Below are 26,973 nucleotides of genomic sequence, written 5' to 3'. Positions count from 1 at the left end.
CATTTTCCAAAGTCTTCTCCTCTTTTTGCCTTTATACCGAATACCTGTGTTCACATTATCTGACAGACATATTCTACGTGAGATTACTGGTTAAGCTTGTTTTATGCAACATTGTAAATGTCTGAAAGCCTGTAGACCTCCCAATCACCAACTCTGAGTTCTCTCTTCATACATAAAAGGGGAATTTTACCTAATGCAGCCTCAATTCTTCACAACAGTCATCTGAATTGATTGACTGAAGTGGAAAACTAAATGTTAGTTGATTTGCAAAACAAGCTCTTCCCTCTCAATTCCCATTGTTCATGTGTAATTATATGCCTTATTGTGAAATAAAACTAAAAACCGAAATCCCTACAAACCCTATTAATTCCAAAGAGTAATCTATAGCACAGTAAACTCCTGGACATCATCTTATTACTCACTAAACTTGAAATAATTCTTTCTACAGTTTTTTCTTAAGTCTTCTCCTCCATTTTCTAAAAAGATCTGAGGTAGCCCCTTAGAATATTAATAAGCATCTATTTACATCTCTCAGATAAAAAAATAGCTCACAGGAGTACTGCTAAGTCTTCAAAAAATTAATAATTTGCTAGACATTATGGTGCCTGCCTATAATCCTAGAGACTCAGGAGGCTGAGGCAGGAAGATCATAAGTTTGAGGCCAGCCTCAGCAACTTAGTGAGACCCTTAGCAACTTAACAAGACCTTGCTTCAAAAAAAAAAAAAAAAAAAATTGAAAAAGGACTGGGGCAGAGCTGGGGTTGTGACTCAGCAGTAGAGCACTCGCCTAGCATGTGCGAGGTGTTGGATTCAATCCTCAGAACCACATAGAAGTGATAGGATAAAATAAAGGTATTGTGCCCAACTACAACTAAAATATTCATATATAAAAGGACTTGAAATGTAGCTCAGTGAAAGTGACCAGGGCTGGAGATGTGGCTCAAGCCGTAACGCTCTCGCCTGGCATGGGTGGGGCGCTGGGTTTGATCCTCAGCACCACATAAAATAAAATAAAGATGTTGTGTCCCCTGAAAACTGAAAAATAAATATTAAAAAAAATTCTCTCTGTCTCTCAAAAAAAAATGTGCCCCAGGGTTCAACCTCCAGTACCAAAAAAAGAAAAAAAAAGATTTTATCAGAAGTTAAAAATTATATGGTAAATATATTTTATATTATTTAATATAATCAACTATAATTTTTAGATTGCAATTTTCTTGAACAATTATTATAATCCTATGGAACATGAAATTATTCAGTTTTCACATTATCATGAACAAATTAACTATATAGTTGTTATATCTGAAAGTTAGACAGAAATCCCTAGATCAACACTCTTCCCCCTATTGCCCAATAGCGGACGCCATATTGGTTCTTACTCAACACTATATCGAGAAGAATCTTACCAGTTCTCTTTTTACTCTCTTGCTTGGCACGGATTCTACTTTAATTGGAACTCTATCCTTGAATACTTGATAAGCCAGCCTTCTTTCTCATTACTCTTTTTTTGCATTTGGTGTCTTCCTCTGTTACTCTTATCCTTACTATCTCTTCCTGTGATTATTTCACTCTGAAGTCTTGTTACAATTTTCCACTGCAGCTCCCAAAACCATTCAAAATCTGTTCTTGTGAATTACCACAATGCTGTATTGATAGAGTAAGGGCAGAAATTGTAATTCATTCTGTCTTGACTTTTCTCAAACTCTATTCCATAGAACATTAGTTCTTCCAGGTGGTAACGTGTGCTATAAAAAAAAAGGTCCCATGGTTAACATAGTTTGGTAAATGCCAGTGGCTATACACATTAGCCTTCTAAAGTCTCCAGGAAATCCTTCAGTAAAGAAATTTGCCTAACTTGGTTTAATCCAGCATTTGCTAAATTAATTTGCCACAGGATCCCCTGCCTCCACCACTTTCATAAAATATAGTTTGGCACATACATATTCATGGATCATACAGACTACTGGAATGGGGAGTCATCATCCAGAGAACCCAGATGAGGAATTTACAAGCTGAGCTAATTACCATTAAGGAAAGGATGGTGGTTCTAAGTGAATAACAAAGATCCTGACTTAGACTGAGATCTGGACTGCATTTCTCCAGGGATGCCACTCTTTTCTGAGAGCTGAATGGTGAGTGGGAGCTAGCTCCTGCTGGTGGGGTTGGGGTGGGATTAGGGACCTTCCTTCCTCATATAGACCTTCCTTTTGAATAGAATGGCTGGCTTCTAGTTCACCTTGGAAGAGAGGAATTAGGAAGAGATTCATTCTCTGTAACATATGGCCATCCATTTTAGTCTCTGTTCACATTGAGATTTCCTTAGAGAGAGAAAAGGAAAGAACACAGAAATCACTAAAGTTTTTGGGGAAACAGAAACCCTCACAGGATTAGGCGGCAGCTGGGATGTGGGAGGTGGTAGCTGGAAGGAGCGTGGAGGGAGATGCCAAAGATAACACCCATTTCTTTAACAAGACTTGGTTATTTTTACAAATGATCATGCAGATTGTTCAACTGTGGTCTATGAACTATAGACTGTCACTCTACGGTAGTATGGGATATTGTATAGTACAAACCTCAAGAGTTTAATACATTTCCCATCACATACTTGTTAATTGAATGCTGAAATTATGCACCTTTACCACAAGTAGTCTAAACTTAGAGTTTAAAGGACTGAGACCAGGTGCAGGAGCCATTTGCAATTAGGGAAGCAATCATGGGTTTATTTCAAGATTATAAAGTTAATTCCTCTTTCTTTGATTTTTTTTTCTTTTTAGATTTTTCAGGGAAGATGATATAAATCTTCTGCTTCTTCTGGAGAAGCATCTAGTTTTGAAAAAAATCTGATATTCACCCTCTTCCAGGTTTCTGGCACAGAAAGCCAGACCTTAGTGCAACATTAAACAGAGGATGACAGCTTTTGGGGGTGATATTGACCTTAATGAAATGACCACATAGGAATATTAATATAATACTAATACATGATCTACCATAGAAGACACTTCTGGCTTTGGAGGTTAGATAATCAGAAATTCAAGAATCTAGTAGAGGGAGAGGAAAAAGAGAGAGAGGGGAAGGGGTGAAGAGAGAGACCTGAAAGTGTTAAGAGGATAGGTCATCCTGAAAGCACATATTCTCCAAGGGTTGAAATTAGGGGAGAGGCGAGGAGCCAAGAGTACTAGCAAGAGATTGTTCATTGCTTTTAATTAGTGGCAAGCCTATTGAGCAATCTGAAATTTCAACCTGCCACAATGCCACACTTGGTGCCATGGGAATTCCTCATCTGGTAGCAAATCCAAGACTAAACAATGGACCCTGAGGAGTCAGGGAGCAGAGTCAGAACAAAGCAAAGGGATGTGGTGCCAGGTACCATCCTTAGACATGAACTCTCCTAGCCCCATTTTAGTCTTTAGAGTTGTGACACTGTAAAGTCGACTCATGACCATGAAAACACAATGTGGGAAGCTCTTTGGGCTTTCTCTGGGGGAAACATCACTAGTTTGCAGTGGACATTCAGAGAAATCTCTCTGTGATTCGACTGTCAATATAATGTGGACTTATAATATAGGTTCTAGAATCACATAGACCTAACTTCAGTTCCTTACTGAGCCATTTAGTAACTGCTATATCTATGCTAGTTGATAGATGAAATTTAACATGGAGAACTTACCAATGGGTTCAAGGGGTGAAATCCTAAACAGGAGAGAGTGAGGCCATCCAAAGATTTGTAAAATCAGGAAAATGCTCTCACCTCTAACCCTGGAGAGTCAGGAGCTGCATGGTGAGATCCGGGAACATCAAGAAAAGTTCCTCTTGTGGAATCTGGTACAAGAAGAATATGCGGCCATTGACAGAGCTGCTGTCCAAAATATAGGGAGAGAAATTATCTGGCTTCCCTTTCCTCCTGCTCTTCAATTTCACGCCAGTAAGCCTCTCAGTGAATCAGAAGCCCCCTGGCAAAGAGAGTCTGGAAAATGTACTGTGCACATTCCCAGCAGCTAATAAGGAGCCAAGGTCTCAGGAAGGGCCCAGATTCTTGTAGAGTGAGAGCTCTCAAGGCTGAAGTCAGAAGTTGGGCTCCATAGTCCTTCACCAGATCCTAGCAGTGGGAGTTGCAGAGTTTTGCTTTCCTTCTCTCCCTGAAGATGACCCCAAATCTCTATGGATCTGGTTCTCTCTTTTAATTATTGACTGGCATTTTCATTCTTCTATCTAGATCTTTTCTCTAAAGCTGGTAGGTTTTGCCTTTTCAGAGCTATGGTTTGAATGTGTCCTTCAAAAGTGCATGGGTGGAAACTAAATCCCCCAATTTATGTTAATGCTATTTGGAGGTATGGCTTTTAGGAGATAATCAAAAGTAGATGAAGTCATGGGGATGAGGCCCCCCATTGTGGCATTAGTGGCTTTATAAGAAGAGGGGGAGCGACACGAAATAGACACTTGCTCTCCGCCACGTTACAATGCAGTAATTTCATTGGAATAAGAATCTCATGGAACCAACTCTTTTCTGTTTGATAGAACTTGCCATTCTTGGACCCTCTTAAAAGCTATGGCTTGGATGACCTTGGGAGAGGCATCTTGGTCTAATCCCTAGCTTTGGAGAGAGTGGGGTAAGGTGATGTTCAAAATATGGCTTTCTAGCACTGTTCCTTCAGAAGGGGCTGTGGACAGCACCTAGCAGAGGACCTTACTTCTGTCCTCACCTCTATTCCCATAATCCTACAGGAGCTGGAACACCTGGCCACCTCTGTTCACTCCAGGTTCAGACCCTAGTGATTCTAGATTCCACATTTTTTTCTCTTTTGATTGTAGTACACTGAGATATTTATCTTGTTTTAACATGATCATGTCCTTTTCTTTTCTCTATTTTTTTATGTCATAGCAATGCTTTCTGGAGCAAAACAAAGCCTCAAATTTTGGATTCACAACACCATCTTGACTGGAGTTCATGCCAATACTTTTTAAGATCTATGACTAATACAAAGCTGCTGGAAGTTACCAAAATTAAGTTTGTTTGAGAAGCTCTTTTAAGAAGAACTGGTAGATGAAGAAAAGTGGAATCAATCAAAGATAATCCAGCTTTCAGACTGAGAGAACAGGAAGGTGATGATATACTGTGGACACCTGAAGAAATCTAGTATGAAAAGAAGTTTTAGTTCAGGTGCAGACACTTTTAGAACCTGAGGTGAAGATGGACTCCTTATTTTTAAAATCAATAATCCTCCCACCAGAACCAAAATGAAACAAAGCATAAAACCCTTGAACACAATAAAAATAAAAATCCATAAAAATCCAAGTACCAGTATTGTTTATTAGATGAGTCAGAGTGATGAGGGAAAACAAGTTTAGACAAAGAGATATTTTTATCTTAAAAATTATCAACTCCTACCTGTCTTTCCTTTCCCTCTTGTCAAAAATACCAAAACCACCAACACAAATTCAAGAGTAAAATGGGACCATGTGAAAACAATGAACTCCCCATGAGCTTTATTGTGAGGGAATAGAGTTTCTAGAGAGAAAGGGATCAGAGCAAAGGATTTCTCCAGCATCTCTCAGATTCTGCAGTGGAGGTGGACAGAAAGGAGGGAAGGCAGAACTAACTGGCTCAGCTCAGACCTCAGGGTCTGTCTGTATGAGACCAGAGCAGTGCCCCAGGGTGGCTATAAAGGAGGACATGGTCTTTTCCCGAGACTTGCATGGCCCACCAAGACTTAGCTCTATTGTATGCTTCACCAAAGCAGTTGTGGGAGACCTTTCCTTCTGGAGGTGGAGAATTGAGCAAAAGAAGACTAAAAATGTTCTGGCCTTGGCAGTGCCAGGGAGAGAGAGCCAGGCTTCCTGATTAGGATGGTGGGGAAAGCCCCACACCTGTTTCCACTGAGTGTCAGACTTGGGAATGAACCCAGATTGATGAAGGACAGGAGAGATTATCTTTGAGGATAGTTGGAAATATTCTGGCTGGATGGCTACTTGGAGAAAAGAAGGCTCGGTTAATACTTTCAGAAGGAACACTCTCTGCTGACATCTGTGGTGTTGTCCCTGGCTTCAAAGCAGACAGAACCTGGACTAGCTTCCTCCTGAACTATTGTCCTGGGGCTGGAAAGTGGGTGAGCCCTGATGAGTCAGGAAGGGTTGAGTCCAAGTGACTCGAATTGACCATGGAGGAGTGGAGGGTGAGCCAGGGAGTCTAGAGACCTAGGATCCCTTCTGAGTTCAGTCTCAATGTGGCTGGACTTCTTTTTTTTTTTTTTTTCCTCTTCAACAAAAGAAAGAATTGAACAAGATGGTTTTCAAAGTCCCTCCAGCTCCAAGTTGTTCCTACAGGTGGGGAGGGCCTGGGGGCACAGAGGGAGCAGACGACGTTTCAGTTGGGAGCCAAGGGAACAATCAAGCTTCAAAATTAATACGACAAAATTGTAGAGAAGAAAAGACCCAATTTCTTTCCTCTCAGAAAGATCAAGAGATTTTAGATCTGATCTCATCAAAGTTTTTTCTTTCTTTCTCAGAAAAAAAATTTTTTTTAAAAAACCCTACTGTACTTTATTTTACTCACAATCCTTTGTGATGACTTTGAAACTTCAGCAGGCTTTGTGTAGCTGCTGGTTTTCACATTTAAGGTGGAAAAATCTTCATTTAATGATTTTAAAAGCCTTGCTGGGGACCTCACTAATGGCCATACTCTAGGAAATTGCAGAGGTTGTGACTAATGTTTTTGTTCCTTTTCTCTTTATTCAGATCCATCCCCTTGACTTTTCTTTCAGTTAGAATAGTCCAGAGGAAATGCCTTTTTAGAACCAAGATGTTAAAATCATTCAGTATTTATTCAATATTTGTTGAGAGCTGCTTATGTGAGATAGACGCTCATGACAAGTGGGGAACAGATAAATGTGGTTCCTAGATCTTCTAGTTAGTTCTGTGGTGAGGAGGGCACAGCCTGGAAACAGAAAAGCAGAAAAATGAGAGAGATGATCGTATGCTGTGGTGAGGCTGTGAAGTCAAGTACGGAGGTAGAGGAAATGGCAGAGTGGTGTTGTGCCCACCTGGGTCCTAGAGAGCAGGAGGGGAGATTTTAAGGGTGCAGTCAGAGAAAGCCTCTATATTAAGGAGCAGGAGCTAGGCCAAGAGTGGAGAGTTGATTCCAGGCAGAGGAAAAGTGCTGAGCCTTGGGCAGGCAAGAATGACCAAGGCCAAGAACTGCTGGATCCTGAGAGTGGCGGAGTAGGTGGCGGGGTAGGGGTCGGGGGAATGGATGCTCGTTTTCTTCCCTACACCATGGATATATGGAAGGCTCATCTGTGAGATTTAGACTAGCTATTAAGAAACATTCCCTAAGTTCACATACATGAAACACTAGCAGTCTCCTGAAGGTGAGCCTGGACCCTTGGCAGGCTTGAGCTTCTTTATTTTGCACAGGCCCTGCAGAATACAAGTGGGCATAGTGTGTCGTCTCTTGGAGCAGTGAAGACCAACCAGAGACACTTTTTTTTGGTGGTGGGGGGGGTACCAGGGATTAAACCCAGGGGCACTCGACCACTGAGCCATATCCCCAATCCTATTTTGTGTTTTATTTACAGACAGGGTCTCACTCAGTTGCTTAGCACCTTGCCATTGCTAAGGCTGGCTTTGAACTCAGCCTGCAATTACAGGCGTGTACCACTGCAGCCAGCTAGAGACATTTTTTTGAGAAAAAAAAAAAAAAGATTTTTTTTCTTTTCCTTCCACCTCTTCTTCCTCCTTTTTTTTTTTCCTTTTGGCTTTCATTCCATCAATAGAAGATCAAAGAATGGGAAGTAGAATCAAATGATAATATGGTAATAGTTCATTTTTATTCAACCTAATTGATGCCAGCCTCTTCCTAATTGTTTTACATGTTTACTTTAAGCCTTCATTCATTCCTTTGTCGTTCGTTATTCCAATTTGAGGCAGAGAGGTTCAAGTGCCTGCCCAAGGCCCTGGAGTGTAAGCCAGTGTGGTTCCTTCAGCAGAGGCAGCACTGCAGGGAGACTTGGAGCAGTGTGCAGTAGGTAGCAAAGCATCATAAAGAAGGAGGTGGAGGTTCTGTTTCTTTCTGGAGTTAAGAGAATGCCAATTTCCCATCTCAGAATCAGATTTCTAGCCCCCAGTGTATCTATAGAATCTCTGCATGTTGGAACTCAGGAATTTGCACTTCTCAATTGCTATCCAGTTGATGTAAAATGCTGTTTGAGAAGCAAGGGTGTGGGCATTCACAAGTAGAGAGCTAAGAGGCTGGACCCTGGATTCCTTCAGTGATAACCACAACAATCATAGTGATAATAATGCCATTTCTTCAAAGCCTTCTCTAGGACATGCATTATTTCAGTGTTTCTCTGTGTAGCTATATTTAATCTCATAACGCTCGGGAACACATAACTTCACATTGTACAAAAGAGGAACTCTAAAGCCAGTTGATAAGTAACTTGCCTTGTCATGCAGTGAATCTCAGATGTGAAGGTCAAACCCATCTGCCTGTCTGTGTTCTATGACATTGGGTTTGGTGCCCACAATTTTGTAGGGTTATTTTTAGAATACAAGGTAGCTGGACAGACTTCAATTTTTCTTTCTTCTTATCTTAAAACATAACCAAATGATTCATGAAGTCGTTATGGGCATGTGGCTCATGGCAAGTTGTTTAGCCTCTCATTTTATTATTTGTAAAATGGAAAATAAAAATGGAGCCTACCCCATAAATTCGTTGTAAGGATTAAGTGGGATAATCCATGTAAAACCTATAAAGAGGTGCCTAGCATTTGGTAAGCACTCAGTAAGTGTAGCTGCTATTATCATTAACATAATTACACTGCCCAGCTCTTCCTAAAATGGGTTTATGCAACTGTTCCATGATCAGAATTTGTGACCACTACCATGATTGCAGGTTCCCTCTTGCTCATCTTGAACTGAAAAATATCAACATGTTAGTCAAATGTAAAAAAAAAAAACCAGAGTCCTTCGATATTGCCTCTGACTATCCCTCAGTGTTTAAACTACCCAGAAAGACAGAGGGGGCAGCACTGCATAAGACCTATAAAGATAGGCCACTATCAAAGCTTTATTTGGAGTGAGATAGGGTGCCATAGAATTCTGAACTGAGAAATGTTATGCCATGATTGATGTTTTCACAAGAATATTCTAGCTACTTCATTCAGAATATATCAAAGAAGGGCAGGATTGAAGTAGAGAGACAACTTGGTGACTATTGCAATAATCCAGGATAATTTAAGGAGAAAAGAAAATTTTTATTGAAAGGATATTGGGTAGCTCATTAAATATCTCACAGGGCTGACAGCTAGCTCCATTATAGGTAGAACTGTCTCTACAATGCTTCCTCCACTGCCATCCTGCCCGGGGTGGCAGTCTGCCCCCAGTGCCTCAGATGCTGGATACACCTGCTAGAACCACGGCTACTGTTGCATCAGACAACTAAAACTTGCTGCCATCTTGCATCACTGCTGATCACTGAGCCTTGATTGCAAGTCTAGTAGTTGTCTGTGATTGGTGGAGCCTAGTTCTGTAGCTGGGCCCATGCCCCAGCTTCAGGGCAGCAGGCCAGGTGAGTGTCTGGCACTCTTAGCATCTGCCATGGGAGGTGGGAGATTCCAACCCAGATGTTATTTGGATAAAAGAATGACAAGGGTCCACCAGTGGTGGGGACCTTAACTTCAGCATTTCTGCAGGTTGAACACCAAATGACAGTTTGGGGTAAGGCTTCTCATGACTTTTTAGAAGAAGAAAGAGGAGGAAGAGGAGATGATCAGTCGTTTCCATAGTCATCACCAACCACTCAAAACACTGCTGACTCATATATGTAAAGTGAGTCACACTGAGATGTCATTTCCACATTTTTCCATTGTTCTATAGCATTTTAGCTATGCCATCAGTGAAGGCCTATCAATTCCCTTCTGCTCCACTTTCTTATGAGTATAATTGACAGTTCGGACTGATAAATAGATGGGAAAACTGATAAGAGATATCGTGGAGCCAGGGACCAGTAATAACCCCCTGGTATTCTCACAGTTGCCAATACTTTTACCTCAGTCACTTTATCATTAGATGACTCATGTTACTGAACAAACCAAATATTTGAAGTAAGCAGAATTGAGAATGTGTCATTCCTCACTTACCTTAGAGAGACTGGACCACCAGGCATTGTGTCACGTCCCTTAAGGACTCCTTCTCGCCTTTTCTATTTAAATCCAATCTGAATAGGTAACAGCAGCCTCAGAGGGATCCATGTGACTTTCAAATCCAGAAGCTGAAGTATCCAAAAAGGCTCACTCACAGCTCCTATTTGCAAAATGTTAACTCAAAACTTAATGTTTGCAGATAGTTTAGGAGAGACTGGGAGTACATTACCCCCTTGTTTGATACAATATGTTCAGTTTTAATTCCTTGCCTAAAGCTTTTGGTGTTGGAAGAAAAACCTTGATGGGATTTTAGAAGACAGTTCCCCTGATAATTAAATGGGGGAGCTGTTAAAAATGCTCATACCTGGGATTACTCAGGACCAATTAAAAATCAGACTCTCCAAGGCCCAACCCCTGCACCTTCTAATGTGCAGGCAGGGGTGGGAACCACTGATCTAGCCTTGGAGGCATTAGGGTATTGAACCAAAGAACAGCCAGGTGGTGGCTCAGCTGGTAATGCAAACTTGACTCAAACAAGAAGTGGGAATTTCTCAGGTGTTCCAAAGATAGTCTAGGCTTTGAAACAGGGAGAAACAAGGTACTAACTTAGAGCTGCAATGGGATGGAGTGGTGAGGTTACAGTGCCTTCTGCCAAGGTTACACCATTCTGTTCCCAAAAAAGAGGTGAAAAGCTAATTTCACCCAGGGGCAGAATCAGTCTTAAAAACAGATGGAGGATTGTCTTGAATGAATCAAACAAAATGAAGAAAAATAGCTTCCTAGGGCCAGAGAGAGATCTGAAGGAATAACAGAGGACACTGTTAGGTTGCGGGAGCCTTTGATTTGGAAGGCAATGCTGCAAGAGGTAGTCTGAGAAGCCTTGCTGGCGGCAGCAGCAGCAGGATCCCTGATGGACACACTACAGGCCAGGACAGGAGCTACAAGCTGTCTGTCCCAAGCCGCCTGCAGAGGTAGATGATATTTGGGAAGCCTTTGTGGCTTCATGGCCTCCAAGCCTGATTCAGTGGCCTTCTCAGGATTGTGTGGAGCATCCCTTAATAAATTGCTGTTAGGCTAAACAGGGGTCAGTTCCATGTGTATCATTAAGAACTCCAAATGATTCACATTTATTCGCTTTTAATATTCATTTAACCCAGTGGCACAGAAGATATTATTTCTATTTAAAAGAAAAGAAATGGAGATCAGAGAAGTTAAGAAGGCTCTTCTAACTCTGGGCAAAGGGGAGGGGCCATGGGGGCAGGAAAGATGGTGGAATGAGATGGACATCATTACCCTAGGCATGTGTATGACTGCACAGGTGGTGTGACGCTACATCGCACACAACCAGAGAAATGAACAATTGTGCTCCATTTGTATACAATGAATCAAAATGCATTCTGCTGTCATACATACCTAATTCGAACAAATAAATAAATAAGAAGGAGATGTCTTCTTATTTGTTTGTTTGTTTGTTTGTGAGATTGTCGGCATGGTGAAGCCCCAAAACAAGATGGCCAAAAAAAGGGCAACACTGGAATTGAATTTGCATGAGAATGATCTGGAAGCCCAAGCTTTTTCCTCTGTACAGATCCTAGAAAGGGCCACATATGCTGCATGGTGATGGTTTGAATTCCTTGGCCTGGGCACCCTTCTCTTCATGGTTCAGTTGAGGGAAATAACCTGGGACTCTAGGTTACTAAAATTTACTAACCAATGTCTGCCTTTTATTAAAGTCATTCACAAGAATGTGGGCTCTGACTGGATGAAGGTAGTTTTGTGGTTTTGGACTTCATAATTTCCTAGCAAAAGTTCTTTCTGAAAAATCCCCCCTTTCAGAGTTGACTTGCAGTAAAAGAGATTTTTTTCCCTACACCTCAGCCACTATCAGAGTGGTTGTATGTATGAAGAACTGGGGCAGGTAGTGTGTACCCCAGGGGGGACAGACCAGGCTGACTGCAGGCCCCTCTTCCTGCTGGCTGCTCACAGATGCCCAAGGGGAAGCCCCATCCTTGCCTCTGCCCCAGAAACTGCGCTTAGACTAAAACCACTGCAGTCAGGAGAGCTCTAACTAATAAACCAACCCTAGGACTCCTAGGAAAGTCTGGAATTTAAAAGCTGTCAGGGATCTTAGAAATCTCATTTTGCACATGAGAAAACTTACTCCATATTCTAGAAGAGAATTTGCTTGATATTCCTCCATTTTTTTTCAATTCAGAGTTTAAACATTTGGAAAAATAAAACAGACATATGGAATGCTTATTATATTTGACAAGTTATAAATGCTATCGATTGAAATCAAGTATTATGTGATAACTGTTACCAACATGTGTAGGAGAAGATATTTGAAACTTACCTTCCAATTCAAATACCTGCTAGACATCTAACTTCCAGGACTGGGATACAGTTGTTCTACATAATCTACAACCCAGTGCTCAACAAATGACTGGACCTTCACCAGAGGCCCAAGTCTGATTCCCAGATAGGCATTAGAACAGAGAGTGTGAAGAGTATGTGTTGAAGATTTTGGTTTAAAGAAGAACAAAGACTGTTCTGTCTATTGTATGCAGACATTGGTCATTGTCACAGAGGAGTTTTGTGGATATATTTCCAGTCGTGATTTAAAGTTGTGGCTCTTTTGAAATGAGGTAGAAACTTAATAAAGCATACTTAGTCCTAAAAAAAAAAAAAAAAAAAAAAACTTACTCCAGAGAGTGTTTTCTTGAGGTCACACTATTAGTGGCTGGGCAAAGCTACTGCTTTGGATTAAACAGAAACTACGGAAACACTTTATAATCAGGAGAAAAAAATTAAAAAAGAAAAAGAGAAATAAAACTTGGGCAAAAGAGAATAAGGCTCTTCGTGTGATTTACAATTTGTCTCAGGAAAAGACCTGAACTAAGAGATGCAATGTCATGTTTCCTGCGGGAACTCGGGAGTGGGGATCACAGAAGTATGAGCAGTCAGAGACTTTGGGGAATTGAGGGCCTGGAGTGGGCACCCTGGAACAGCAGGGGAAGGGCGCAGCTAGAGCAATTGGGTTCCCTTTGGGGGGTCCCTCTATGCCCCTGCCACTCACTCTCCACTCAAAAACCTTGGGTTCTGGAGCAAAAAATGTGAAAAGGCACGAAACCGGTGTGCATGGTGAAGCCCCACTCTCCCAGGGTGCATAATCACCCCCATGCCCACGGTGGAGGCAGTTAGGGATCCTGGCACGCTCGGAGCCAGCAGGGAGGAGGCTCTCTGCCTGCTGTGCCAGCCCCTTGGGGACCTCTGGTCCCTCTCCTCTGCCTGATTCCATACTGTTGGAGAAACAGGTAGCTGCCCTTTGTAGGTGCTTGGGAGCGAGGGGAGGACCCTGGGCTACTCCCTCCTCTGCCTGCTACAGCTCCGCCTGTCCTGGCAAAAGAGATGATAGCCCTGCACACAGCCTTGTCTGCCCTAACTCTTCTTGTCTGCCTTCTTAGAAACAAAATCTTAACAACTAAAGGTGGTGCTTTTAAATCCCAGTTTCATTATATGTTTGTTTGCTATCTGCGGAATCCCACCAAGTGCTGGGTGTGTGGTGTGTGTGTAGATGCATTCTGTCCTTCAATTAATTTATTCATAGTAACCCTGATGTGAAAAAAATAGGCACACAATATAAGACCAGAATAGGGCTGTCAACAGAATGGAAACACATAAGCAATACACAGGGAACATTCCAGAAAGCAGAAGCAGCACTGGCCCTCATTTGCTTCCCCCACCTTTCCCACTCTTCTTTCTGTGTACATGGAAACAGTCTCAGTGAGTTGTCCAAGTGTGAGTTGGTTTTGCCTTCTGGAGTGCTGGCTAAGGGCCACAGAACTTCCAGGATTGGTAAGCAGCTTTTCCTCTGTGGTTTTCATTCATTTGTTTGAAAATATTTACTGAGCATCTAATATAGACCAGGCAGAGTCTCATGAACAGGATTTACATCTTTGCCCTCATAAGAATTTGCATCACCATGGAGGAAAGAGAAATAAAGAATGAGCATAATAAATACATGAATTATGGGTTAGAAGATGTTAAAGAAAAACTAGAGTGAGGAAGAGTGTAAAGGGGTCCAGTATTAAGTAGGGGCCTAGATAGGCCCCAGGAGACTCAGGCTGTGGAAACCTGCCTGGCAGGAATTAGGCTGTGCTCAGATTAGCAGGTGACACTTTGAAGGGCCCTTCTTTGTGTCCACAGGTTTGCACAGACCTGGAGATCCTTGAAAAGGGGAGTGCCTTTTACTGCTGGAATGGGATGGAAGGCTGGACATGGATTGGTTATATTCTAATAGAGCATTGCAGATTTGATGACTCCAGCTTTTCCTTTCCCAGCTGCTGCAGAGCTGTAAAGTGGTCGTGACTTTTGAAAACAGGTAGGAAAGTAGGGGAAGGGAAAGCTCATAAAACACAGGGAGGTCTGTGTTTTGGAAGAGGGTCACAGAGGTCCCAAGGATGGCTCTTGAGAAATTTAGAGGAAAGATAGTCCATCTTTTAAGTGGGAACCAGTTACATATGGGGTGAAGTCAGGGGTGTATTTTAACAATCCTAAATTAGGTTTTTCAGTTGGAGTAATAATGACCAGTGTTAAAGTAGCTGGTGTCTATTGAGTGCTTACTAGGTGCTAGGCCTTGTGCTCAGTTTTTCACGTGGAAGTTCTTGGTCTTTGGCTTTTCTTCAGTTAGGTTATCATGTAAGTTCCCTGAGAGTGGAGACCTCGATTTGTTCACTGCTGCACCTCAGTGACCGGCACTTAGCTAGTGCTTGGTGGACACATGAAGGAAAGGTTGCATCTTGAAGGAAAATTTCTAGGTGCTTTTGTTCTGAGCCAATGAGGTGTGGGGGAGGCTCAGGGCCCTTCATATATTTCAGAGTGGGGCAAACATAATGCATATTTCTTTTTCAACTCCAGGCATTATATGGATGACAGATTTCTTCCCTCTACTGTGTTTAACACCTTCTCCTTCTCCAGGGTGGGTAGAAGATGAAAAAGAGAGAAGGAATGAAGGCCAAGAAGACCCCACCTTGTGATTCATCTATCACATCATCCAGTTCTCAACAACAGTCCAACTCACAGCAGAGAAAACTGAGACGTGGAAACGTTAAATCATTGTCAATGCTTTCTGGCAAACTGATAGCAGGGCACCCAATTCTAGAGCAAAGCTCTTACCCATTGCCCTGGCTGGGAGAACAAGGAGTGCCTGATCATTATCTTGATTTTTCCCTATTGTTTGGTTCTCCATGAGGGGCCATGCTTAGGACAGGTTCTCTGCCACTTGGGGGGTATTTAAAAGTGCCAGTGCCAAATATCTTAACAATGAAGTCAAAGCAAGAGACCATAGTATTATTTCTTTTTCTTTTTTTTTTTTCCAGAACTAACGATTCACTATTACTTCCATTTCACTCAGTCTTCAAGGAGTATTAGGCTGTGATGACAATTTGGGCACAGACTATTGTTTCTCACTGTTTGGCCTATTTACCTCCTTTGAGTTTGTCAGGGAACAAGGGGTCACTAGTGACCATGATGCTTTGGTGCTAAGCAAGTTATTGAGTAGGAAGCAGCAGGAAGGATCAAAATTACAACAAAAGTCCTCCCACCAAGTTTGATTACACTGATGGTTGGCAGTTACTGAAGAAAATAATAAAAAAGTATATGACCTAAAATGTTTTCACTATACACATGCATGCAAATTAATATGTAAACACATAAATTCATACAAAATGCAAAAAATAAAAGTAAACTCACTTGCTATTTTTTCATGGCAGGTTAAGACCTTCACTTTAATTCAGGGACAACTGACTGGGGTTTCATATTATCTTTCTGGAATAAATCATATATGTAGTAAATCATCCATGATTTCTAGTTTTGGGTTTTTTTCAAGTGAATGAACAACTTAAAAACAGTTTTCAAGTAAGTTGAGTGCAGAATACTTGTAGATTTGCAGATACTCCTCCCATTTTGAGTTGTCTTCGTCACATCTTATTTGATGGTGAAACTTTATGGGTCTTTTCAAAGCACTCAAATTCATCTTTGTAGAGATAATTCTTTTTTTTTTTCAATTTACATGCTCTGAGTTTACCTATTAATTATTTAATTACATAATTATAATACAAGCACCACTAGTGTGAACAGGAACAGGGCCAGACAGGCTAATGTGTGGCAAGCTCACAGCTCATCTGGCAAGGGCAGCTGTAGACAGAGAGACTGAGAGACTTCTCTATGCCAGGGCCATCATGTGGCAGGTCTTCTAGAGGGAGTGGAGAGCAGAAGGAAGTTTGGAGTCAGCGAAGTGAAGGCCGAGAAGAGAGCTTCTACTTCGTGTATGTCTCAGATATGCTACCACCCTACCTCTTCAGAATCCTGCAACCCATTGAGAATGTGTCCTAGAAATGTGTGTTCCCGTCATGCTTACCTACAGTCCACAGGTCTCCTTCTGGAGTTCTGCCTCCATTCCAGGTCATTGGAAATGAACATTTGACCCATATTCTTTTTTTTTTTTTTAATATTTTTTCCCTTAGTTGTTGATAGATCTTTATTTTATTTATAGGCAGTGCTGAGAATCGAACCCAGTGCCTCACACATGCAAGGCAAGTGTGCTACCACTGAGCCCCAGCCCCAGCCCCACAACCCATATTCTTGAAAAGCCAACTCAGATTTTCCTAATAAGGAATTTACATTTAGGAAACAGAAACTCAATAAATTAATGATAGGTGCTTGAATGGGTGTTTTAATCAGCTTTTTTTTTTTTTTTTCTGCTGTGACTAAAAGACTTAACCGGAAAAATTGTAGATGAGCAAAAGTTTATTTGGGGGGCTCAGGGTTTCAGAGGTCTCTATCCATGGACAACAGGCTCCATTCCTTGGGGTTCGAGGTGAGGCGGAACATCATGGAGGAAGGGTATGGCAGAGGGAAGCAGCTCACATGATGATCAGAAAGCAGAGAGAGAGAGAGAGAGAGAGAGAGAGAGAGAGAGAGAGAGAGAGAGAGAGAGAGATTCATTTGCCAGATGCAAAGTATATGCCCCAAAGACACTCTCCCAATAACCCACCTCCTCCAGCCACACCCTGCCTGCCTTCAGTTACCACTCGGCAATTCCATGAGAGGGTTAAGCCACAAGGGCTCTCATGATTCAATAATTACTCCTCTAAACCTTTGTCTCACACATGAGATTTTGGGGGACACCTCACATACAAACCATAACATTAGGAGAGAAGGTAAGAACAGGTGAGTGCTAAACTGTATGATAATTGCATATTAAGAACTTCCAAGAGTGCAGAGAATATAGGTCAGTTAAAATCTTGATTTTTGTCCTTCTCTTTTCTGAACTTGGAAAAGTTCCAAGTTACCTGGCCCCTTGGTTCTTTCTACCCTATTTCAAACTTCATACATTGCACCTGTCTGGCCTTGCCCTTGGCCAGAATGCTGGCTCAGAGCCCATTATTTTTTCTGTTGTTCCAACCCTGATTTTGGATTCCAGACCAGTATCTCTGCCCTGTCCCCAATACCTTTCACTGGCCTGGAAGTGAGATGTTCTTTTCTTCCCTCATTGTAGCGTCTAAGACTGATCCTGCTAAAGTAGCTACAAATCCTCTGTATCATCTGAGAAAGAATAGTTAGTTACCTCTCTGTTATATGGTGTTCAGGATATGTGAACTTTCCACATGATTTAAAGTTATTATTTTAAGAGGTAAAAGTTTTCATTGGAAATAATACCAGGTTTTCCTGCTTTTTATTAAACCAAGAATATTAAACCAAATTGATACTCCTAGATGGTTCAGGGTCTCACTGGACATATATATATATATTGCTTACCACAATTTCTGCTAATGGGAAGCTCTAGGGTAGCCATGTTTTGAATCACATGTCTTTCCCAAACCCACTTATAATTGGTGGAATCAAAATGGGCACCTGTCCCAAAAGTAGCCAGTCTACAAGCTGGTCAATGAGTCTTGGCCTATAGTTTGGCTTCAAAAGTCAAGTTGGACAAATAGGATACTCAGAAATTCAAACCAAACATGGAAAGAGGTAGAGCGTTATGAGATGGAGTGTAAATAAACCATTTGTAATATAAAAGTTGGGATGAAAAGCCCCTGGTGGTGTGCAAGTGGGCAAAGTTATGAGGAGCAGTAGCCATGATGGAGCAGGTACACGGTTGACTGAGGGAAGATTGAGGAGCTGATACACAGAGGTGTCTACTCCTTACAGTCAAAAGGGAAGTTAAGAAGGAGGACCCTTGTGTTAATACCATGCACAGGCCCTCAGAGGTCCTGAGGTGTCTGGGGTAGGGCAGCTGATATTGTCCCTATCCGCTGCTCTTCTCTTTGGAGTGATCAGACTTCTTCTTAGTTGTCTTTGGGGTTCCCCGAGTCCCTACTCTTCATTCTTGGGGATTCCACTTCTCCAGGCTTCTGGGTCTGGTCTGCTTGTTGGCCACCTTCTTCAGCCCTCAGAGGTCTGTGTTGCTGGGTGTGCAGTTGTCCAAGAGAACAGTTGGTTTCCTCTTTTCTTCTCTAGTTTTCAAAGTGAGAATCTTCCCAGAGTGAACCACTGCTCACTTCCAGAGGCCTTTGGGGGGTATTTTCAGGTTTGCAGCTGTTCTGGAGAATTAGAGGATACCAGATGTCAGAGAAATACCACTTGGCTATTAATGCAGTATGTTCTTTCTTTCCTTTTTTTTTTTTTTTGGCAGCAAAAGCTTGCCTTTCAAGTCCCTTGCTTATTTTAAAATTAGTTTGCATTCCATGAGCTCAAACTAGTTGAGCTGTGGGGGGCAAATGAGCCAAAATGTTTATTATGCTAAATTTCAGGGAAAAGTCAACCCAAATTAAAAATTGAACTCAGGTAATGAACGAAATAAATATTGTTTGGTAATTAAGAACGATTTAGTGCTGATTCTAACCCTTCCTAGAAAACATCTGATCATAGTACTAACAAGTAAAATAGAAAAATAATTCAGAGGGAGAATTTTAAAGTTTCTAAATGCCAGGTGAGCATTATTAGGAAATCCCTTGCTGTCCATTTTCTTGAGAGACTGGAAAACAGATCCTCTCTCTAGTTTTTGGATTGCTGTGTGTCTTTTATGTATGATGCAGAGATGGAACTAAGGTTCATGGTTTGACTGGGTAGCATGAGAAAATAAAGTGATCCAATATCTTCAAACGCCAATCACTCTCTTCTTATCATGATTTTAGAAAGCAAGCACAGAGCAAATGTGTTCAAAACACAGCTTTCTACCTTCTTTTTTTCTGCCCCCACATCAGAAAGGAAGAACTGACTCTTCACTTACCCTGGATCTTTTTGTTGGAGACTTATTGTCCTGGAACGCAACAGATTTGGGGGCATTTAACATACAAAGAATGCAGGAAGGCATCCCTTCTAGAGAGTCACATGAAAGCAAAGCAAAGAAAGGTTTGGGAGGAGATTGAAGGTATGGAATTTTGTTTCATTCAAGTGAAAGGGTCATGGTGAATTTCTGTGCCTCCACATATTCACTCACCTACCCAGACACCCACCTACCCATCCATCCATTCATCCATCCATCCATTTACCCATCCACTCATCCATTCATCTACCCACCAGTTCCCCCATTCACCTACCTGTCCATCCATTCATTCATCCACTCATTTATGCACCCATCCATCCATCTATCTATTCACCTATCTAACCCATCTACCCATCCATCATCCACCTACCCATACAGCTATGTGGCTCAGAATTATGATTTACAAGTAATGTTTGCCATAACATGTTTATTTGAAATAATTTTTAAAAATAGTGGGAAGTCATATCTGAATGTTAATTAACTTGTCAATGAGGACTGCTTTGCCAATTATGTAATATGGTGAATATTGTCCATAACTTGTATGAGCCAAATTTGCAGTTTCAACTTTTTAAAATATATTTACAGTATTAAACAATTTCCAATAAGGCAGAAATTTCACTCTATTTATTTAAAAGAGTGATAAATATACAAATTTAAAAATTTGTTCATGGGAATAGAGTTTTCCATTTATTTACATTGGAGATATCAAAACAAAATAATTGAGCACCATTGCTGTAATGGATGTTTAAGGGAGAGATGATATTTTGTTTGGAGAAGATGGAGAAGTGGAACTAGGGGAGATGATAGGTATGTGGGGCTCATTCTCAAACAATTCTATTTAACTGAGAAAATTTTGAACACTTGCTTTGTGCAGGGCACTAGATAAAGCTCTGTGGGCACACAGAGATGAGTAAATGCTGATGATATTAACATGCTCTTCAGCCAGGGTAATTTGTATTAAAAAAATATAACATAAATCATTATGGGAGGAAGTTAAGTGGGGTCCAAAAACTGTGAAATCTTGGGAGTGAAACATCTTCTTGGTAAAGAGGGCCGGAGCAACGGTAGGTGTTTTTGTATCAGACTTTGAAAAGAGGACCTGGCTTGTGTAATAATGTTCAGGGCAATGCTATGCCTGTGATTACTCACCAGACCAACCCATATGCCCCTTTTGATAGAATGGATTGACAAATCATGTATATTTAAACAACGGGATATTTTACCACAATGAAAGTCAATAAACTCCAATTATAAATTACACAGATGATGTTGAATACCAAAAAGAACATAAAAGAGTATACTGTGTGTGTGATTCCAATTTTTATGTAAGGCCAGAAACAGGCAAAACAGGTTGTCATGGTTAGAAGTTGGTCAGGGTCATGGTTGTACCTGAGGAGGAAGTTGCTGAAAGGATTTGCAGGGGCTTCTGGGTGCTAACTGTGTTGTGTTTCTGGATTTGGAGGTGGTTTACAGGCCTGGGCTCACTTTGTGAAAATTAAAACAGCTGACTACGATTTTTATGCTCTTACCTTTTTTATTTTTTTTTTAATGTTACACTTTGATAACATTTAAAAATAAACAAAACCCTGCAGGGGTTAAATTAGTCCAGGGTTGAATGGACTTCCCAGCTGGTCTGAATAACTGGATGGCAAGTGGGAATAAAGATGCCTTGCAGATGGGAGAACATCTTGAATAGAGTTTTGGATTTTGGTTGCCAGTTCAGATTTCTGCTTGTTACAAATGTTACCTGATCAATCAGGTAAAGTTGTAGGCCACATCCACCCTGCACCTTGTAGCCTCTGTCAGCTGCAGGACAGGCCTCCGTGCCTCTCATTCTCAGTGGGATCCAGGGATCCAGAGCAGCCAGGAGCTGGCTGGAACTTGGACAGCCAGGTTCAAAATCTCTCCCTCCAAACCGAATGGGAAGGTCTGAGGACCAGTGGACGGTGTGACAAGCCTCAGGGGGCAACTTTTCATATGCCTGGCAGCCCAGGGAAGGAAGGAGAAGCCTTTCTGTGGTTCTCACGGGATGGAGAGCCTGGCACCAGGCAGGGCTGAGGATCCCCTGGCCAGCCCCATGGGTGTCGCCAGATCTCCGCTGGGTGCTGCTGAGGGAAATCAAAGCCACACAGACTGAATGGACACGCCCCGACCAGGGGACTCTGGGCGGGTCAGCTGGCTTGGAGACAACAACAGGGCCTCAACGTGACCGTCCCCACATTCTGCAGACTTAAAAGGGAAATCCTTTGGATTCTGACTGGACTCCTGGGGCTCAGCCCTGGCCTGGCCCTGAGGCTACAAAGAGGAATAACATGGAAAGTGCTGTAGGTGGCTCTTCCGAATGATCAGAGATGGCTTCATTTCTGCAAGGATTTCGTAGCCTGAGCTTTCTGCCTTCCAGTTCCCTCCTTTCCTCTGCTGGCTGATGCCCACGCCCTCCCTATTGCTCCTCATTCAACTCATTCCCACTTTTAAAATTTTATTAGTTCCTATTAATTATACAGAGTCATAGGTTTCATTGTGGATCACTTGTATATGCACTGAACATATTTTGATCATTTCCACCCCCATTACCCTTCTTTCCTCCCCTCCCCCGCTCCCCTTCCTCTTCTAATAGTCTTCCTTCTACTTTCACATTGTCTTTAATTTTTTTCCCTAGATACCATATTTGAGAGAAAACACGTGATACCTATCTCTCTCAGTCTGGTTTATTTTGCTTAACACAATGATCTCCAGTTCCATTCATTTTCCAGTAAATGACAGGATTTGGGGCTTGTTATGGTTGAATAATGCTCCATTGTGTATTTACAGCACATTTTCTTCATCCATTCATCTGTTTTGGAGCACATAGGCTGATCTCCTAACTTGGCTATTATGAATTGTGCCTCAATAGATATGTGTATTCAGGGTATTTTCATAGTATGCTACTTTCATTCCTTCAGATCTATACCAAGGAGTGGTCTCACTGGATCATATGGTAGTTCTATTTTTAGCTTTTGGAGGAACTTCCATAGTTATTTCCAGTAATTATACTAATTTACGTTCTCAGCAACAGTGTATACATGTTCCTTTTTCCCTACATCCTCCACAGCATTTATTAGTTTTTTTTTTTTTTTTTTTTTTTGGAGGGGAGGGTACTGGGGATTGAACTCAAGGGCACTTGACCCCTGAGCCACATCCCCAGCCCTATTTTATATTTTATTTAGAGACAGGGTCTCACTGAGTTGCTTAGTGCCTCGTTTTTGCTGAGGCTCTTTTTCAACTTGAGATCCTCCTGCCTCAGCTTCCCAAGCCACTGGTTATTATAGGCTTGCACCACCACACCTGGCTGGATTTTTGTATTCTTGATAATAGCCATTCTGATTGAGGTGAGATGGAATTTCAGTGTAATTCTGATTTTCATTTCCTTGATGGCTAAAAGTGTCGAACATGTTTTCTTATAATTATTGGCCGTTTGTACTTCTTTTTTTTTTTTGAGGAGGGTCTGTCCAGTTCATTTGCCCATTTGTTGAGGGTTATTCATCTTGGTATTAAGTTTTCTGAGTTCTTTCTATATCCTAGGAATTAATTATGTGGTATTCTGGGTATAAACCTCTGACCACTGATCTACTGTTTGCAGTAAGTTCCAGCTCGGTGTTCTTTAACCCCATTATCCCTCAGGGGCTTGTCCCACCTCTGCTGTCGTTTTTGAGGACCTCTTCCCCTGTTCCTGCTCCACTCCATTCTCTCGTGCTCTTCCCTTGCTGTCTAGAATTTCATTTTTATTTTCTTCCCATCCTTACAAAGGCAGGATGCAGAGGAAGGCCCTTGGGGGCAAGACGACTAGAGCTGGACTGAGGACACAAATGGGATTTGGCGTGTGCCTTTGAGCAAAACATAGAGGCTCTTTCTGGTCTTTGATGATGTCCTTATCCGTTGATGAGGGTGGGTCACGCATGACAGAAATGGAAAGGTTGCATGTCGTAGCCAGTTTTCTGTCCCTATAAGGAAATACCTGAGCTAGTTAACTTACAAGAGAAAAGGTTTATTCTGGCTCACAGTTTGGGAGATTCCCATTCATGACTGATTGGCCCCATCGTTTGGGGCTTGCTGTGGGGCCGCACATCACAGTGGGAGAAGGCAGCAGAGGAAAACTGGTCATCTCATCAACCAGGAAGCAAAGGGAAAGAGGACTGGCCAGGCTCCCTCTTGGAGGCATGGCTTCAATGACTTCCCACGAGGCTCCGCCTCCTGAAAGTCCAACAGTGCCACCCAGGGCAACTAGCCTTTAACCATGGGCCTTTAACCATCCAAACTGTATCATGGTAACTGTAAATAGAACTCTGCCCAGGCTTCTACAAACTACTGAACAGCCATCTTTATGTTCCCTGTCTCTGTGTCTCTTCAACTTGCCTCTGTCTCTGTGTGTCTCTTTCTCTCTCTCTCACACGCACCTAGATGCTAAATCAGAACGGGTATGGACCTTGACTTGCTTTTGTACCTCCTTGCCATCGAGTAAAATTTTATTGTTTCAAATTTGGTGAAAGGAAGAATCGAAGCTGATTTCCTTTTGCTGCCACGGAGGTCCACATCATTAATTACTGAATTAATGATGAGAAAGGCCCGTTGTGCTAATTTAAGTTGGACCAAGGGCATAGCAGCCAGATTCAGAGAGATGCAATAGGACAAGGCAAGTCAGAGATTTCTAGAGTTGAGCCTGGCAGGACAAGAACTAGAGTCGCACTAGGGAAGAGCACTGAACTTGAATTTTTGCAGAGTCCACTCAACCTGCTTTCTGCTTGGTGTCTTTAGCTTCTGCTAAATCCTGTGCTCAAAGGGACTTCCTTTTTCTGATTGGCTGAAACCAGATTCTCCCTACGTTTGCACAAAGGCCTTTACAAATGTGAGCATGTCTCAATTACCCTTACACATCAAGGATGAATTAGGATAAATATTTCTCAAGCTAGACATGGTTCAATGGTTCTAACTACTCCAGAGGCTGAGGCAAGAGTATCCCTTGAGCCCAAGAGTTTGAGGACAACATAGTGAGTCCACATTAAAAAAAAAAGAAACACTTTTAGAACAATTCACATGGAGATGGGCAAACAGAGTCTCAAGTTTATTCTGGACTCCAGACTAAGGATTAACATTAACCTAAGGGTCAACATTCTATTAGAACATGAAGCACATTGCTTTCTATTAGGAAGGAGAAAAGAATAAATATAGCCTAAGCCTGCTTTGTGCTAGGCACTTGGCATATATTAATTTATTTGATCCTGACCATGAATCTCCAATGAGATACTTCATTCTCTGTTTATAAATGAAGAAACTTGAGGATCCATAGCAGTTCTATAGATCCATTTCCTGAGACCTCATCAAACCACACCTGTGCCTCCCTCTTTTACCACATTTAAATGCAGATTTCATTCCTTCTGTTCCTGGTACTGTGCTAGTGGTATGGCTATTATAAAAGAATAAGATATTCCCTCTCTTTGAAAAATTCACTGACTTGAAAGAAATTAGAGCCATAGATGAAGCAATTAGAGAATATTTTGCCTATACTTAGGATTGAGGAAGAAGTGGAGTTAATGAGTAAATAAAACTCAACTGAGTGCAAGTAGAACGATGTCAGATGAGGTCTCACCAGGAAACCCATCCTGGAACAGAAGGAGAAGCTTCCTTGGGAGGGGTGACATGAGGTGCTGAAACACAAAGTTGCCAAGGTGTGAAAAAAGCCTGGGTTGGCTGGGGTGGAAATTCAACTCTCTGCAGTGATTGACACTAGTATATATATCTCCGTTTCAGTTGGTGATAAAGAGATTTGATTTTTTTCTCTGAATTTGATAACTATTATTTGAAATTTTATGTTTTTTATGTCCTTCATGGGCTGCCTTGCCCACGAAGAGTAGTTCTTTCATTATAATAATAATAATAATTATTATTATTATTATTATTATTCCTTGGGGAAGGGCTGGCTCTTCTGTTTTTGGAATTGCCTATTTCACCCCTCCAAGTCTCAACTGCATTCTCCTTCTGTATTTATTGGAATTGGTGCCCATTTTGGAGTATAAGCATGTCCCCCTCTTTTGCCCCTCAGGTGGGTGGCTGTGGGGCAGGTGTTTTCCCAGAGCTTCCACAGTGGAGTTTCATTTCATCACCACCATGGTGGCGGGGTTGATAATGGAACCTCTATCATTCTCCTTGGGTCCCTTTCTTCCCTCATTTCCCCACTCCCTTAACAGCATTCCCTTTACCTCCCAGAGAAACTGCTTTCTTTCCAATCCTTATCTCTGATTCAGATCTGAAAGAGCCCTAAACTAAGACAAAATACATAAATAGACCTGTGCCCAAAAGACGAAACACAAAGGGGAGTCATACATATTGATGAACAAGTCACATTTTCTATTTGTGGCATCAGTCATGATATTTGTACTGCATGTGGGTTATATTGGTATGATAAATTCAAATTTTCAAATAATTTAAATTTTCCAAGTCAGCTTATAAAGATGCTTTATGAGAATTTATTTATAAGAATAACTAGTTGTCCGAAAACTTTCAGGATTTCAAATAAAATAGTAAAGCCACTAATAAAGTCCCCTACAGCCTACTTATTTTCTGCAACCTGTTCATATATATATATATACACACACACACACACACACACACACAAACATATATATATATATATATATATATATATATGATATTTAGGATATTTCATTATCCTCAGGATATTCTTTATATATATATATATATATATATACATATATATATATATATATATGTATATATATATATATATATTTTCATTTGTAGATGGACATAATACCTTTATTTATTTCTCTTTATGTGGTGCTGAGGATTGAACCCAGGCCTTACACATGCTAGGTGAGCACTGTACCACTGAGCCACAACCCCAGCCCCAGGAACCTATTTTTTGCTAGAGAAGTTTCACTTTGCTCATTGTGGTGAAGCACCCACCTAAAATGCTTGTCTACTCTAGTTCATCATAGCCTCTTGGTTTTAGGAAAATTGTTGAGTTTTCATTTGACTTCTTTCCTGCTGGGTGCTTCACTGGGTGGAAAACAGAGATGGAAATATGTATTCAAACTGGGTGATTTTCAAATCTATCTGCTTATTTATAGTCACTTCCCAAAGAACTGAACTCAAGACTTGCTTCAGATAGTAAGCTCTTTGTCTTATTTTTTTTTTTAATTGGCGCTTTATGGTTTTACATGGTAGCTGGGTTCATCCTGACCAACTCATAAATGCATAGAAATAAGTTTCGTTTTGTTTTGGTACCAGGGACTGACACCAGGGGTGCTTAAACAGTGAGCCACACCCCCAGACCTTTTTTTGTATTTTATTTAGGGACAGGTTCTTGCTAAATTGCTTAGGGCCTTGCTAAATTGCTGAGGCTGGCTTTGAACTTGCTATCCTTCTGCCTCAGCCTCCCAAACCACTAGGATTCCAGGCATGCGCCACCATGCCCAATTAGTTCTTTGTTGTTGAAAAGGGACTGTACTTGTC

Source organism: Callospermophilus lateralis, chromosome 5, assembly GCF_048772815.1.
Source record: "Callospermophilus lateralis isolate mCalLat2 chromosome 5, mCalLat2.hap1, whole genome shotgun sequence".
NCBI lineage: Eukaryota > Metazoa > Chordata > Mammalia > Rodentia > Sciuridae > Callospermophilus > Callospermophilus lateralis.
This window is presented reverse-complemented; position numbering follows the sequence as displayed.